The sequence below is a fragment of the Rhinopithecus bieti genome, unplaced genomic scaffold, assembly GCF_001698545.2.
Source record: "Rhinopithecus bieti isolate Rb0 unplaced genomic scaffold, ASM169854v2 scaffold_31173, whole genome shotgun sequence".
NCBI classification, from domain to species: domain Eukaryota; kingdom Metazoa; phylum Chordata; class Mammalia; order Primates; family Cercopithecidae; genus Rhinopithecus; species Rhinopithecus bieti.
The window spans coordinates 705,240-720,810 of NW_016813861.1; the positions used below are offsets into that span (position 1 = coordinate 705,240).

General features: G+C 39.4%; 1 pseudogene; it reads right to left on the reverse strand.

The window, feature by feature from the left end:
• Positions 1–1,074: 1,074 nt before the first annotated feature.
• Positions 1,075–8,297, reverse strand: LOC108513273 (activating signal cointegrator 1 pseudogene; annotated as a pseudogene).
• Positions 8,298–15,571: the final 7,274 nt, after the last annotated feature.

Sequence of the window (15,571 nt, forward strand, 5' to 3'; positions counted from 1 at the left end):
TTTTTTCAAATAGTTTTTAAATAAATAATGTATTCAGGCTGGCACGGTGGCTCACGTCTATAATCCCAGCACTTTGAGAGGCGAAGGCAGGCAGATCGTGAGATAAGGAGATGGAGACCATCCTGGCTAACACAGTGAAACCCTGTCTCTACTAAAAATACAAAAGATTAGCCTGGCGTGGTGGCAGGCACCTGTAGTCTCAGGTACTCAGGAGGCTGAGGCAGGAGAATGGTGTGAACCCAGGAGGTGGAGGTTGCAGTGAGCAGAGATTGCGCCACTGCACTCCAGCCTGAGCAACAAACAGTGCGAGACTCCATCTCAAAAAAATATATATAAATATAAATATAAATAAATAATGTATTCAAAGATTTTGAGCCACTACATAAATAAGAATCCTACTCCTTAAGAAAAATATATAGATTTTGATAAGAGTTTAAATTCTGAGAGATTCAAGCCTAATGCCAAGCCTTTAAATTTCTACTGCTTCAATTCCAAAAAACCAGTGGATGGCAATTTTAGTGTACCAGACTCCACTGTGCTGTATGGTTTCTTTTCTCCTGAGTCCGAAATCTTCATTCTGCTTCATTTACCCTTTCTTTGCTCCTTAATGGATCTTGCAATCCAGTTTCCAGATTTTTTTGTTTCCTTTAATAGGAAGCTTCACAACCATTTCCTGAGGACTTTTGCAGATGAAAACAAGCGGATAACATGATTCTTGACTGATGTCTGGAAACTGCTCCTTAAATTGCCTCTGAAACAAGCAATTAGGTCCAGACAGCCCAAAAGACAACCTGATGGATAGTTACTGGGGAATTCCACATCTTTCCCATGAAGAAGATGATACCTAACCTGGAGTTCTGAGACTTCTTGAAGGCAGAAGGAGGTTTTGGCTAGGACTGCTATCCAAAGTTGTCCTCTGTGGGAGATGTACCAGGATCTGCACTCCATCATTTTCTAATCCCTCTAACAAGCTGAGAAACCCAGGGCTGATGTATAGAGAGACATGAGCCACTGTCAAACCTCTCTGAAAGTCTTGATCCTGGATTCACAAGAAGTACTGAAATGAGTTGAATTCTAGTCCCAATCCTGCTGAATGGAAAGCCTTCTTCTGTGAGGCTGCACCTGCATGGTCAACCCACTGGGGAGGGGACTGCTATGTGCTGAGATTTACCAGAACTCCCAAAGGCTCTTCAGGAGATATACAAAATGGGGTCAGTGTCTTGTTCAAGGTTTCCTCAGCAATGGCCTGTATTGTCTCGTCTAGTCTGCTGTGATATTCTGCTAATGGATTTTCTTCTTCCAGGATCTTCCTGCTGTAAAGTCAATGGTGACCTTCTTAGAGAGTCGAGAGGCATGTCGAAATTCTCTCAGCTCCTCTTCTCGCTTCTCATTTGGTTTCCCACTCAAGTTTGGACAACCACTGGTTAGAGTCACTGGCAAAAAATCTGATCAGCATCAGTGACTTGGGTCCTTTGAAAACTAGCTCTATCCAACTCTTAACAGCCTGTCTTTGTGCTTGATATCCTTCTCCAGACCAGACATAATTTGAAATTCTCGATAACATAGAAAGTCCTTGGCAGAGTTGTCCACCTTTTCAGAATTCTCTATCAATGGCATAAGCTTCTTTAGCAGTTTCTGGCTCTCATTTGAGTCATGCTGCAAAATATCCTGTTCTTCGTGAGTACATACCATTGTGACACAGAATAAGCAAGGGCTGGCACCCTCTTGTTCACAAACAACAGGCCCACAGATCAGAGAGCTACTGATGAGCTTGTACTTCTGGCCCAGGCAATCACAAGGATGGCAACTGGGGAGCAGACTGCAAGCCTGTGGGTCCCCCTCTTGTGTGTAAATTGACAAACTTTGTCTTCTTCTTAAAGGAGTTGCTGTTCTCTCATGCTTTGGGCAAATTAAAAGGTGTTTTACCTCCGCAGCTGTGTCAGGTTCAGCAAATACAGGAAATTCCTGTCTGTCTCTCCCTTTCCTCCTACCCAGCTTTAGCTGGTCCCTTGATTTCTGCCCATCTAAAGTTTCATCTTTTTGGAAGCACTGTGCATGATCTCCTTGCTGACATCCAGGCCGAAAGTTTTCCCCAGCTGCTGGGTGTACCATTACACCAGTGGCTCCTTGGATGCTGCCCCAGCCACTGTCATCTTTCCCGGACAGAACCAGCCGGGCTTAATGCTAGTTTTTTGATGTAAGTGAGTGCAAATATACAGTTTTTTTGCTCCAGAGGCCAAATTTTAACCTGAGTGAGTTAACGATTCAAGTTAACTTCTAAACACCACAAACTAAGCACAACCTCAGTGAGAATTTAAAAAGACTAGGCTAATATCTTACTAATTTGCATAGTTGCAGTATTTTGTTATGTACAAATGAATTTCTCAGGAAAATTTTTTAATGTTTTATAAGAGTCTTGTGAAGTGGGTATCATTAGCCTTGTTTTACAGATGTCAGAAAAAATACATGGAAGTAAATGGTAGATTTGTTTCCCAATTTCAAATTCACTCTTCTTAAAATTAAATTGTTAAATTGATTTAATGTTTACCTTTGAAAAGTTGGGTAAATAATAATGGCTCCTTCTCTACTGGAGTATGAAAAAGGTTGAAATATCCCTCTTCTGCACTTCAACTATAGGTTTTGACAGCAGAGAAGCTGTTTATACTGGAACATCTGGCAAAATCTGTTTGTTGTTGCATATCCACAGTAGTGTGACCAAGAGAGACCCAGTGGTATCTGGTCACTCCAAGTAGACTGTGTTGATCAAATGTTATTATCTTGAGGTAGCTAACATGGAAATATAGCATAGTTACAAGCCCAAGAGGCTTTTTGGGAATGCCATTTATTTCCAAAAAAATGTTAAAGGCAAAATTTACCATGTACTGTAATTTCTTATTAAAAACAAATACAGACCTGTATCAGTTAATGAAAGGGATGCATTCTAAAAATGCATCATTAGGCAATTTCATCATTGTGCAAACATCAGAGTGTACTTACACAAACCTAGATGGTATAGCCTACTACACAAGTGAGTATATGGTATAGCCTATTGCCCCAAGGCTACAAACCTATAAGGCATGTCACGGTACTGAATACTGAATCCTGTAGGCAACTGTAACATAATGGAAATACTTGTTTATCTAAACATATGTAAGCATAAAATGGTACAGCAAAAATACAGTATTATGATCTTATGAGACCACAGTCATATATTCACACTTAGTGACCAAAATGTCATTATGCAGTGCATGCACTGCACAAGTCAACTCTTTCAATTGAGAAGAATACTTAGAAAATATAAAAATCTCCACTTGGCTATTGGACTGATTATTTGTTTGTTTATTCAAATGTTCTGGTTTTCTTTAGACACTACCTATTAATATTTGAGTATTTCATAAGCATATACAATTTTATATCCTTTCTCCAGTTGTATGGCCAGTTTGTGCCTCACACAGACCTGTAAAATCCATTATTTCATTTCATCCTTTCAACAAGAATGGCTATGACAGAATGCAGTCACTGAGATAGACTTTCCTATTAGATTAGGAAACTCAGGGTCAGAATATTAGTTATTTGCTCAAGTGCTTATATTTCTCCGAAGAGACATAAATTAGTGAAGTCTTCACTTGACAGTTATAATTAAGGAATGATGTATTACTTAAGCTAGCAAATGATTATTCTATAAAATAAAAATCAAAGCAGGACATTGAATAATGAAGCTGAAAACCAGTTTGCCTTGCCATGGACATTATTTTAATTACTTGTTTTACTTATTTATCATTATTAATGGCTCTATTATTGGAGAGATTGAAATGTGCCAAATATTTACTATGTATTTTACATGTATTATCTCACATGAGTTTATTCTTCCTATGAAAGAATATGAAGAAGATATGGTTATCCACATTTTAAATATGAGTTACCTAAGATTTTAACAGGGAGCTTTTCCAAAATCACATGACCAATAACATAATAAAATCAGGATTTCAAGTGTTTCAGATTCTGAAGAAATTACTTCTAGCCAGTAAGCAATAATATATCAAACACCAGAGTTCAAAACACCACACACCTATGTGCACCATCCACAAACTTTTGTACACATGTATGCACACACATCTAAACAATATAGAAATGTCAATTGTTTGGTATGTGAAATGCCTTTTTTTTCCTTGATATTTTATTCCCCAAGCAGGCATAGGTGCTTTAGAATTGTAATGGCTTCTCTCTAGGAGACCCATGATACAAGGGACTGCAAAGACTCTAACGGAGTTATTTCATTCCATAGGGACCATATTATGCATGTTATGAATGTTTAAGATAGAGTGCACAGTCTGTCATGTCAACTCTCATCTACTTCAATGACAGATTATTTTTCTTCCAGCACTGGTGGTTTGAATATATCAGCTACCAAAAAAGAGGACATTTTTCTTGGAGTTTAAACACACAAAAAAATCATGATAGAATCACAAAACAGAATTCAAGTAGCATTAAAACTCTGACTTAAACCCACAAAAGCAAAGAAATGTAACATTTAGCCAAACAATTCAATAAGCATCAGAGTCCTTAATTCACCCTGGATAGACAGTAGTAGTTACATACAACACACACAAACTTACATTTGTGGAGTATTATTATGTGCAGGATACTATGCTAAATGTTATACATGAATTATCTCATTTACTCTTCACCATAAGCTTGTGAGATAACAATGATGATTACTACTTTTTTCAGTATGAGAAAATTGAAGCTCAGAAAGGTAACATTAACTTGTTCAAGGGCACTCAGCTAGAAACAGACAGAGCTGGGGTTCCAACATAGGCTTCAGAAACTAAGCTCATAACTTCCACGTCTATGTACACATATAATGTATTTGCATTAAGGCAGAGAAACCAAATTTTAGCACTAGGGAAATTCAAATTTACATGAAGCAAACATCAAAATGTCCAGAAGTCAATTTGTATGACAAAATATTCAAAAGGTGATATTCATTCATGAAACATATTCAGGCTTCTAAAAAATCTTTGCTAGACTCTCACTTCACTAAATGATGTCTTCAAATAACATTTGTCTATTTTTGCTTGAGGCTCTTGCTGAGATTAAAACAGTAGGGGGTGGGGGTGGAATGTTTTAAAAGGTTAAAGGAAGTATATTTTCTAGTATACTTTAACCTTTTTGAAAATGGAAAGCCATATTTGATCCATTTGTGTCCTAGATTTATGTTGGCAAACAACTCTCGTCACTTGAGCCAACTCTAACCAACCCATGCACCTTGAAATTAATCCTGAGATCATGCCCAGAGAACAGTGATTGATTAGCATTGTCTGTCATGGCAGGGGCGTGGCAGCATGCATGACCTGTATTTGACAGCCCTGCCCTAGACAAACAAATCCACCCCTCCTGAAATACACTCCAGAGAAATCTGTGTCTACAAGCAGGCAAAGTAGAAGGGAGGGAGGGAGGGAGGGAGGAAAGAGGGAAGAAAAGGAGAGAGGAAGAGAAAGGCAGGAGGGAAGGGAGGGAGAAAGGAAGGAAAGGAGAGAGGCAGAAAGGAAGAAAGGAGGAAAGAAGGTAGATAGAAGGAAGGAGGGCGGGAGGAAGGGGAGAGGGAAAGAAGGAAGACTTAGGACAACTGTCTTGATAATTGGTTAAAGGATAAAGGAGTAAATTTTGACCTGAAATGTCCAGACTGATTAACTCCATGAATAAAACTGACTTGGTAATGGTTGAACTTCGCACATATTTTGTTTTTGTATCACGTATCCATCAAGTATCTCCTTACTCTCCCACATAAGCAGCACACCCACCCTTGCCACCATAACTGGACTCAACTATTTCCCTGTCCATATTTCCCTTCTCCTTTCCCTCTCTGTTGCTATAGTTCCTTGGTTCACATCATGCCTCCTTGATGAATCCTGCCACAGGTGGCCTAGGGCAAGATCTCAAAGGTTGTCTCTCAAGTGACCCCAAAAGGCTTCATTGTGGTGATTTTACCACAATCCCCGAGGTGTCCTTAAAGCTCTACAGATGAGGACACCAAAGGTCACCTAGCTGGTTGGTGACAAAACTGGTGATTTAAACTCAACTTTTCCACATTTCAGATGTGCCTGACTATCACCTCCTAACCTGCCCAATATAATCCTTTTCTAGCAACTGGAATTTTGCGCTTTATTCTCTAACCCATCCCTTTACTGTCTCTTTCTCTTTATTCACTGGCCTTTACATGTGAATAGACTGTCTCTCCAGTGAGCCTGGGAAAGCTCCATGGGCTGAATTCTTGGAGAAGCAGTGTGAGTTGGGGAAGAAAAGCAAAGTTAGCCATCGGAAGACTGGGCCTCCACTTCTGGCTCTACAACATTCTAGCAAGGTAACCCCGGTTAAGTCATCTCTCTGAAACTGAGTTTCCTCATCCATAAAGTGGGGTGAATAATTACCTCTTCTATTCCCCAAGGTTGTTCTAAGGACCAGTAAGGTGTTGTGTTTGCAAGCAGTTGGTAATTTATTAAATACTATATGCCTGGAGGCACTGTTACATTCCTTTTATGCCCTGCTCAGCCTTAGTTTCACAGAAGGGACAGATCTGGCCTCCTGGACTTTTGTACTTCAGCCTCACAAATGCTATTCCCTGAACAGACGTTACCCCTGAACAGACTGGGCTTTCCCTCCGGATCCCATTCCCACTTTCTCACTCCACAAAACTCTGCACAATATAAATATGACCACTGATATAATATTGGTGAGGCATTTATTTTGTTTTCTAGCCTTTGTCAATGTTGACATTCATAAAGAAGAAGGATTGTTTTAATACTGACTTAATACTGTGTGGCATATGATGAAACAGCACTGCTGCTGTTTATAACTTTATTCTGAAGAAAATGTAGTCCCGTACCTGCCAACATCTGAAAGCTATAAATAGTGAGAAAAATCGAGAAGCCTAAAAACTCCATTGAAATGTATTGGATTTGGAGAGTTTCTTGGATGGCCAGAGTGGAAAAATATTTTGCTAAAAAATAGGGAGTGTTGCTCCGACTGGCATACAGGCAGACGGTTTAGTTAGTATTTACCCAGCCTGTGGCAAGGGAACACTCGGCTGTTTATTTCAGTGGAGGGGATGTTGGTAGACGCTGTTTGTCTAGTCAGAAATGCCCTTTGAGACTGCAAGGCTACCTGTGACCAATTTTCAACTAAATTTATCTTTGGACTTTGTGTAAGTAATCCAGCCTTCACCAAATCCATTTGGTCTTCTGTTTGACCATGTCACAGAATCCTTACTAAAAATCTCCCAGCTTAGGCCCACAATGATGGCTTCTGGTTATTCAGCCAAAGCTGAATTTGAGACTGAAATGTGAGCTCTGGATAAGTAGACTGAGTTTTGTTTAATGTAGGAAATAGCTATCACTTATTAAATAAAATAGACTGATATTTAACCAGTCATTTTCAAACCTCTTTGCCCCTTGCTCCATGGAAGAATAAATAACACATACAATTATTGACCATTGATCATGGTAACTAGCTTCATTTCATGAAAGCAATTTATGTTTTACTTTATTTCTTACTTGAAAGTGCAGCTAAGGTTTTTAATAACTACTTTCATTGCCATTCTGACACTGATACGGTGAACGCTTGAAAATGTATTATTTTCACTTTCAAGCACTGCAAGTGTATGTTCTTTTGACAAAACCCAATAGTTTAAAGCACAGAATGACTGTAATAAAGGGCAAAAATGTGTTTCCCAAATTGTGATTAAATAACAATTACTCTTTGTTAATCAATTTTATTTATTTTCCTTGGCATTCATTTTTATGTGTAATCCCATGGTGTTTTGGGGGCATTATTATCAAACTGCTCAGATTGAAAGATAGCTCTTTTAAGCCTGACAAAATACTCAGGCAAAGACTATATCTCCACGACAGTTCACAAACATCTGAGTAGGGTAAAAATCAGGCATAAAGATTTGTGAAGCAGGGCTATGATTTTTTTTTTAACCTATTGTTTTTCTTGTATTTCCATTTATCCCCACATCCTTGTTTCTGCATAATTAACCATTTAATTTTCTCTAAAATCCCGTGAACAGTCATTATTACCCCATTTTATAGATGATAGAATTCTAGCCAGGGGAAATAAGATCCTAGCGCAGGAAGTTGCATGGCCAGGATTTACCCCCACACCCTCCCGTGAGTCTGACTCCCATGCCTGGGCTCTTTCTGCCGGGCCTCAGAGTCTCACAAGGGCAGGAATCTGCAGCCCAAGCTTCCTGTCAAGTTGACAAATGTGTTAAATTCAAAGATAAAAGCCTCCATGTTGGGCTGTCAAGGGGTCAGTTAGCCTGAGCCTTAACATCCTCCTTAGCTCTATTCCCATACAGAAGCTCTTCTTGAGCTCGTTGCTGCAGCAACAGAATTCAAATGTAGCGGGGAGCCACCACTACAAAGATTTTGACAGTGGAGCTGAAGCATATGTAGAATGGGCCCTGCTTCTGCAAGTCCCAGGGAGCTCAGTGTAACTTACATGTGGTGGCACCACACCAGAGTATCAAGGCATCCTAATGAAGAGCTACTGTCTGGTGGAGAATGTGCAGAGAAACTACTCTTTGGGATTAATCCATGTAGAAGAATTGGCAATTCCACACAAAGAAGAAGCTACACACTTCAAAAAAAAGAAATGTGGGGAACCCAGAATGAGAACAGCACTAAGACAGATGTTTTTATTTTCAATTTGCTGTCAATTTGTCTCCTATTACTTTTCTACTGAAAGCCTCATACTGTTAGTTTCAGTATTAAAAAAGAATAATCTTTAAACACTTAAGATTGTTTTTTCTAGAACTCATCATTGGAAGTTTTAAGATTATAACCCAATATCTCTTCAGCTACATCAAAAACAATAATTAATAATAATAATAATAAATAATGACTCTGCTATCCAAGAGTCAGCCATTTATTTCTTTGCCTTAAATATCAATACCAAGAACCAAATCAAAGCCAAATATATTACCAGATGCCATTGTTGTCTAAGTCATGGAAACAGAAAGAAAGCAATGTGGAAATCTACAAAGAGAAGAGAAAAAGAAAGTGAAGAAGTGAGTACAGAATCACAGATTGGAAAGTAACAGAACACCATAGAATATTTTGGTCTTGGAGGCCAAGTAGATCTAAGCTCAAATCCCAGCTAAGAAACTTGCAAGATCTTGAGTATTCAGCAAATTATTTCACCTGTCTAAGCATCAATTTCTTCACTAATAAAAATAATATCCATCTCATATAGTATAAGTAATAAAGAAGAGTGACAGATTTGATAATGATGTCTACTAACCTAGAAGAAAATATAAAATATCATCTTGTCCAACTCCCCATCCAGTATAGAAATCCTCTTTTTAGCATCTCTGTTCGAGAAAGGCCACCTGCTGAAGATGGACTGTACTATCTAACAAAATGGTCATTCTCTCCATAACTATACTTATAAGAAATTTATTCTTAAAATTAAGCCAAAGCTTACTTCACCTTAACTTCAAAATAATAACAATTCTTAAAAGATGGGACCGAGACCTGTCATGATGCACCATTGGGAACTACTCCTCACCTGTTCTGGAGGTCGTCCTTGTCTCAGAAACTGCTACTTGGTCTTTGGTCCTTGGTCCTCGTCTCAGATATGGCTGCTCTGAGACTGACAATCACCTGAGTCCCTGAGACTTTTCTAACAAGAAAAGTTCACAGGTCGTCCTTATCCCATCCTGTAAAAGTGTGCAATTCATTTGTTTTTTCCACCCACAAAAGTCATAAGGAGTCAAAGCAGCAGCACAGTTTGAAAAGCATAGGGAAAAAAAGACTGAAATATTATTTCTACTGTTAACATGTTGGTGTCCTTCTGCTATTTTTCTTTCATGTATGAATATGTATTTTTCAGCAGAATGGTATCATGCTACATACATCAGTTTGTAGCCTTCTTACTATGTTCAGATAATTAGAAGACAGAGATGCTAGGCTCAGAGGCTCATCATCTTTCAGGATACTGTGACAACAGACTGGTAGAGAAGTGAATAAAGTAGACACCCCCTGTATAATCAAATCAAATTATAATTCAACGATCCAGTCTTCTACCTATGAATCTTCATTACTGTTTGTAATCTTAAGAGTGCTTTTTAAACTTGTAAAACATTGGGAGTTTTTCAGGTTTATCTAATTAAACAGTAATTAATGTCAAAGAGGCATATTCTCATATTCATCTATAATATCTAAATGTCTGTCATATTCTCTGCTAAAATACAGAGACACTAAGACCCTGTGTTATACCTAGAAATACTTGTCTAATAGCTGCATCCATAAAAGAGGATTGGGTTAGTTTTGTAATCTCGGGGATTATCAGTGTATCTTGGTTGTTTATTCACAATAAGACAAGGCAATGTGGATAATCAGGCCTAGGAACATGACCCAACAACCAGATGTGACAGGCCCTGGGAGAGTCTGGCTCCCAGGAGAGGTTTAACAGGGAAAGTGGGGTGTGGTGTCCAAGGCCTGCAGCAACTCTAATGTCTGCTCAAACATAATGACGGGGAACTTCTGGGAAAAGGACTTCGTTAGAATCATCTCTGTGTTCCTATGGCATTCCATGGAGACTGGCATATCATAATAACCCTTCATGTTATTGTGTGCCTGTTCTATTCCCCACTCCACTCTAGTCATCTCACCTGTGTAATCTCATTCAACACTCACAAAATCCCAATGAAACAGGAGTTGCCAACCACATTGTAAAGATAAGGAACTAAAACCCATGGAAACAATTAGTTCATAGCCATGTAGCACAGGAAGTATGGAGCAAGCATTCACTGATTTGTTTTATTTATTGAGTACCTACTACATACCAGAAACTGTCTAAGGGCTGAGGAGAGAGACCCTGCGCTCATGGTACTTACATTCTGGGAGGTCAAGGCAAGGGAAATAAACAAAGTCATCAAATAAATGCACAAGGTAATTCTAGAGGATATTAAGTGTCACAAAGACAAAACAGCACCATAAAGTGCCAGGAACTAACTGGTAGTGGGAGAAGAGGACTGATTTAGACAGAGTAGTCAGGAAGGTTCCCCCAAGAAGAAACTTTAGCTGAAAATTCCATGAGTAGAACAATCCAGGAATGTGATGATCTGAGGGAAAAGACTATAAAGCCTGGGAGGCAAGAACAGACCTGACATGTTTAAAAAACAGAAAGAAGGCATATTAAAAAAAAAAAAAAAAAAAAAAAAAAAGGTAAAGAGTAGTGTGCAATGATGACAGAGGTAGGCAGTGGCCAGATTATCTAGATCCTTACGGGTCATGGTAAAGAGTTGGGATTTTATTCTAAACATGGTGAAAACTTTGTGGAAGATTTGAAACAAGAGAGAAATATGATCTGATTTATAACTTTTAGAGATAAAAACACAGTCTTACTCCAAAGCCCAGGCTCTTAATCCTGGGGTAATGATGTGTTTTGAAGAGTTGGTGTCCAAATAATATGGAATAAAGGAAAAATAATGACATAGTTCAAGAAGCAGAAATGAGCCCAATGTGTGAGAAGGGAACTGGAATTTGTAGTAAGCGTAGTGAATAAGAACAGTCTGCATCGGAGGGATGGATTGCTCAGAGGTTCCTGGTCCCAGCTATCAATCAAGGACCCAGACCCTAGGAGGAGTCATCTGACCAAAGCAAGCCAGCAGCCAGCTCTTGGATGGACAAATGTACTGGGAAGATTATGAGAACAGGAACAAGAGGGAAGTGGATAAGGAAGAAGCCGAGGATTTGTGGGTACTGACAGAAAAAGAAAGGGAAGAAAGCCTCAGGATGAGGAACTTGGAAAATAGAAAATACAGTTTGGGGACTGACAGGTAAACTCTGTGATCAGCACTGCCTTTTCTTCTGATCCAATTAGCTTCCAGGAAATACTGTGTAGAACTTGCAGACGTTCACATTCTGTTTGGTGTAGGTAGTGCTGCATCTCTGGGTGAAATAAAAATGGAGGAGGAATTTCTTACACTGGGGAAACAAGAAAATACAAGGCAAAGGAAATTGGGAAGGAAAAAAGCTCCAAGTTTAGCACGATTTTTTCTTATTAACCTCTAGTTCTTATTAATCATCTCCTTAATTTTCTCAAGGCACACATCATGCTTATTTAATTGACTGTTATAAAATTTTGCAGGATTATTGAAGTTACAACCATAGGTAAATTGAGTGCTGTAAACTCAATGTAATTTTCACAAAGCTAATAAACTTATTCTCCCTTTTTTTATTGTTTCTGCTCTGTTTTCTCTCCCTCTTTCTGTGTCTCTCTCATTTCCTTCATTTTCTCTCTCCCCCTTGGTCCCTCCTTTCCTCTTTGTATGTTTGTATGTACATAAGTAAAATAAAATAACAAAAAAGAGTTTTCAGGGAATCAGGATGAACTGGTATTTTCTGTGAGTTTATCTTTTATATTTCTTTGAATATGAGAGCAACATTTGCCTTTCTCTAGGTTTGAAGCACTTTTTAAATTATCCAGAAATTCTTTTGAAAATCACTGAAAAGAATGTCTGCTTCGTGGTTCACTGGTGTTTTCTGTAAGTTCTTTCATTATTTGGTTATAACTCATTTGGATCTGAAGACATGAAACCATTTAAATCAACCAGATAGTGGGTTCCCTCACTATCTCTCATGGACTTGTGTTTCAGTTTCTTCTTGATGATGTTTCTTTTGTTCTATTTCATTTGAAGAGCCTTGCTGGAGAATGTAAAAGGAAAATAGGAGCTGAGGAGTTCTGCTTTCTGTGTGTCATCTGTTAACATTGCACCATCTGCCCTGGGCAACTGGCCTATTCCTTCCTCGTTTTTCTGGGTAGTAAACAGATTTACTCAAAGGAAAAAAGAAAGGGGAGAACAAAGGGTGTGCTGCATCAGAGGTGGGGGATGGGAGTGGAATGACACCCATTGGTGCAAGATTACAGGCTGCTTACCACATGCCACTGTTAGGCCCCAAATCCACTTGCTTGCTCCCATATCTGTTAAGGCCTCTCTGCACAGCTCCCATCAAAGATTTTTAAGAGAAAATAGGGGTAATAATGGACAGCAGTTGGCTTTATCTGTGACTGCCATAACCGCCATAGAGAGAGATCAGTCTTCATCATCTTTCAAAACCATAGCTTTCAAAACCTGACTCACACAACTCTTCTGTGCAACTTTCCTTTCACCAGTACCCCCTACTTGTGTAGATCTCATTCCCAAAACTCACAGCCAATCCTTCTCGTCTCTGTGCTGCATCTGTAGGTTGTACAGATGCTACTATTAGCCTCATCACACTGCAACATACTGGTTTTTTTTTGTATCTATCTCTGAGTTGACTGATTAGTGTGTGAATTTGCTAGAACTGCTATACCAAATTGCCATAAATTGGGTGGCTTAAACAACAGAAATGTATAGTCTCACAGTTCTGGAAGCAACAAGTCCAGATGAAAGTGTCAGTAGAGTTTTTTTTTTTTCTGAGAACTGGGAGGGAGAACCTGTCCCACGTCTCTCTCCTCGCTTCTGGTGGTTTGCTGACAATCTTTGACATTCTTGGCTTCTAGAGGCATCATCCCAATCTCTGCCTTCATCTTCACATGACATTTTCCTGATATGCATATCTGATTCTTTGTATGGCATTCTTTTTGTAAGAATGCCAGAGAGATTAGGGGCTCACCCAACTCCAGGATGACCTCATCTTGAATTATAACTGCAGTGACCTGATTTCCAAATAAAGTCATATTCCAAGATACTGGAGGTGAGGACTTCAACATATAAATTTTGAGGGCACATGATTCAACCCATAACAGTCAGGTTCCATGTTTAATTCATGTCATACTTGACATCTACTACACTGCCAAGTCTTCACCTGAAATCCAAGGCCCTCAAAAATATACATTTAATTGGCTTAAATATCTCTTCCACTTTCAGTATAGATGCAGACCAAATTGAGTATATGAGTTAAATTTTTCTTTCTCAGAGGTAGCACCATTAGGAAACCAGAAAAGCTGTGAAAACAGAAAAGTCTCTGATCTCAAGAGACTTATTCTATTTTATGGTTTCTTGATGATGCTACCTCTTAGAAAATGAGTGTGGCAAATACTACAATGACATGAGCCCAAGGTATAGTGGGAAGCCACAGGCCACAAAGATTGAGCTGAATCTCCAAAGGTAAGGTTAGTCCCCTGCTATGCGCTGGATAATGGGCTGGATGTACATTTAGTCTCCTAAATGTGACGATGTACATCCAGCCACTTATCTGGTGCATAATAGGGGACCAGCCTTTTGCTTTGACTCTCTTGGCCTAACTCCTGAAGAATGAGGCCCATGAAACTTAAATCACATTCATTCTGCAGATCCCTGCAAAGACAGATTTCCTGCTCCTCCTTCAGTTCACTTTATCCTCTAATAGAATTCAAGAATGATGCAATGTAGATGTGAACAGGGCACAAGACTCTCTTAAAGAGGCTCACAGTCTGGTGGGAAAATGAGTGTGGCAAATATTACAATGGCATGAGCCCAGGGTACAGTGGAAAACCAGAGGCTATAAAGATTGAGCTAGATCTTCAAAGGTAAGGAACAGTGACCCAGGTGAGGAGGTGGGCAAAGATTTTCTAGACATTAGGCATAACATTACAGAATTCCAGAGGTCAGAGAGTAGCAAGCCATACCAGCATCTTAATTCATTTAGGCCACTATAACAAAAATATTATAGACTGGGCGGTTTAAATGGCAAATATTTGCTTCTCAAAGTTCTAGAGGCTGGGAAGTTCAAGATCAAGGTGTCAACAAATTCAGAGTCTGTTGAGGGCCCACTTCCTGTTTCATAGAAGGCCCAGGATTTTTATTCCACATCCCCACATGGCTGAAAGGGTGAGAGAGCTCTCTGGAGTGTTTTTATGAGGGCACTAATCTCATTCATGGGGATTTCATCCTCATGACTTAATCGCTCTCAAAGGCTCTGTCTCCTAATACATCACCATGGGGTTGGTATTAGGATTTGGGGGTGGGATCATAAATATTCAGTGCATAACACCCACTGTGCTGTTTGAGTACAGCCCTAAGAGTTTGGGGTCAGATCAAGAGTATCAGGCAAGTCACGCTAAGGAGCTTGGACTTTAGGTAAGAACTGAAGGGTTGTGAGCACTGGACTAGCACTGCCAGATTTGTGATTTAGAAAGATCACAGATGGCCGGGTGCTGCAGCTCACACCTGTAATCCCAGCACTTTGGGAGGCCGAGCTGGGTGGATCATGAGGTCATGAGATCGAGATCATCCTGACCAACATGGTGAAACCTCGTCTCTACTAAAAATACAAAAATTAGCTGGGCGTGGTGGTGCACACCTGTAGTCCCAGCTACTCGGGAGGCTGAGGCAGGAGAATCGCTGGAACCCAGGAGGTGGAGGTTGCAGTGTGATGAGACCATGCCATTGTACTCCAGCCTGGTGACAGAATGAGACTCTGTCAAAAAAAGAAAGAAAGAAGAGAGAAAGAAGGAAAGAAAGAAAGAAAGAAAGAAAGAAAGAAAGAAAGAAAGAAAGAAAGAAAGAAAGAAAGAAAGAAAGAAAGAAAGAAAG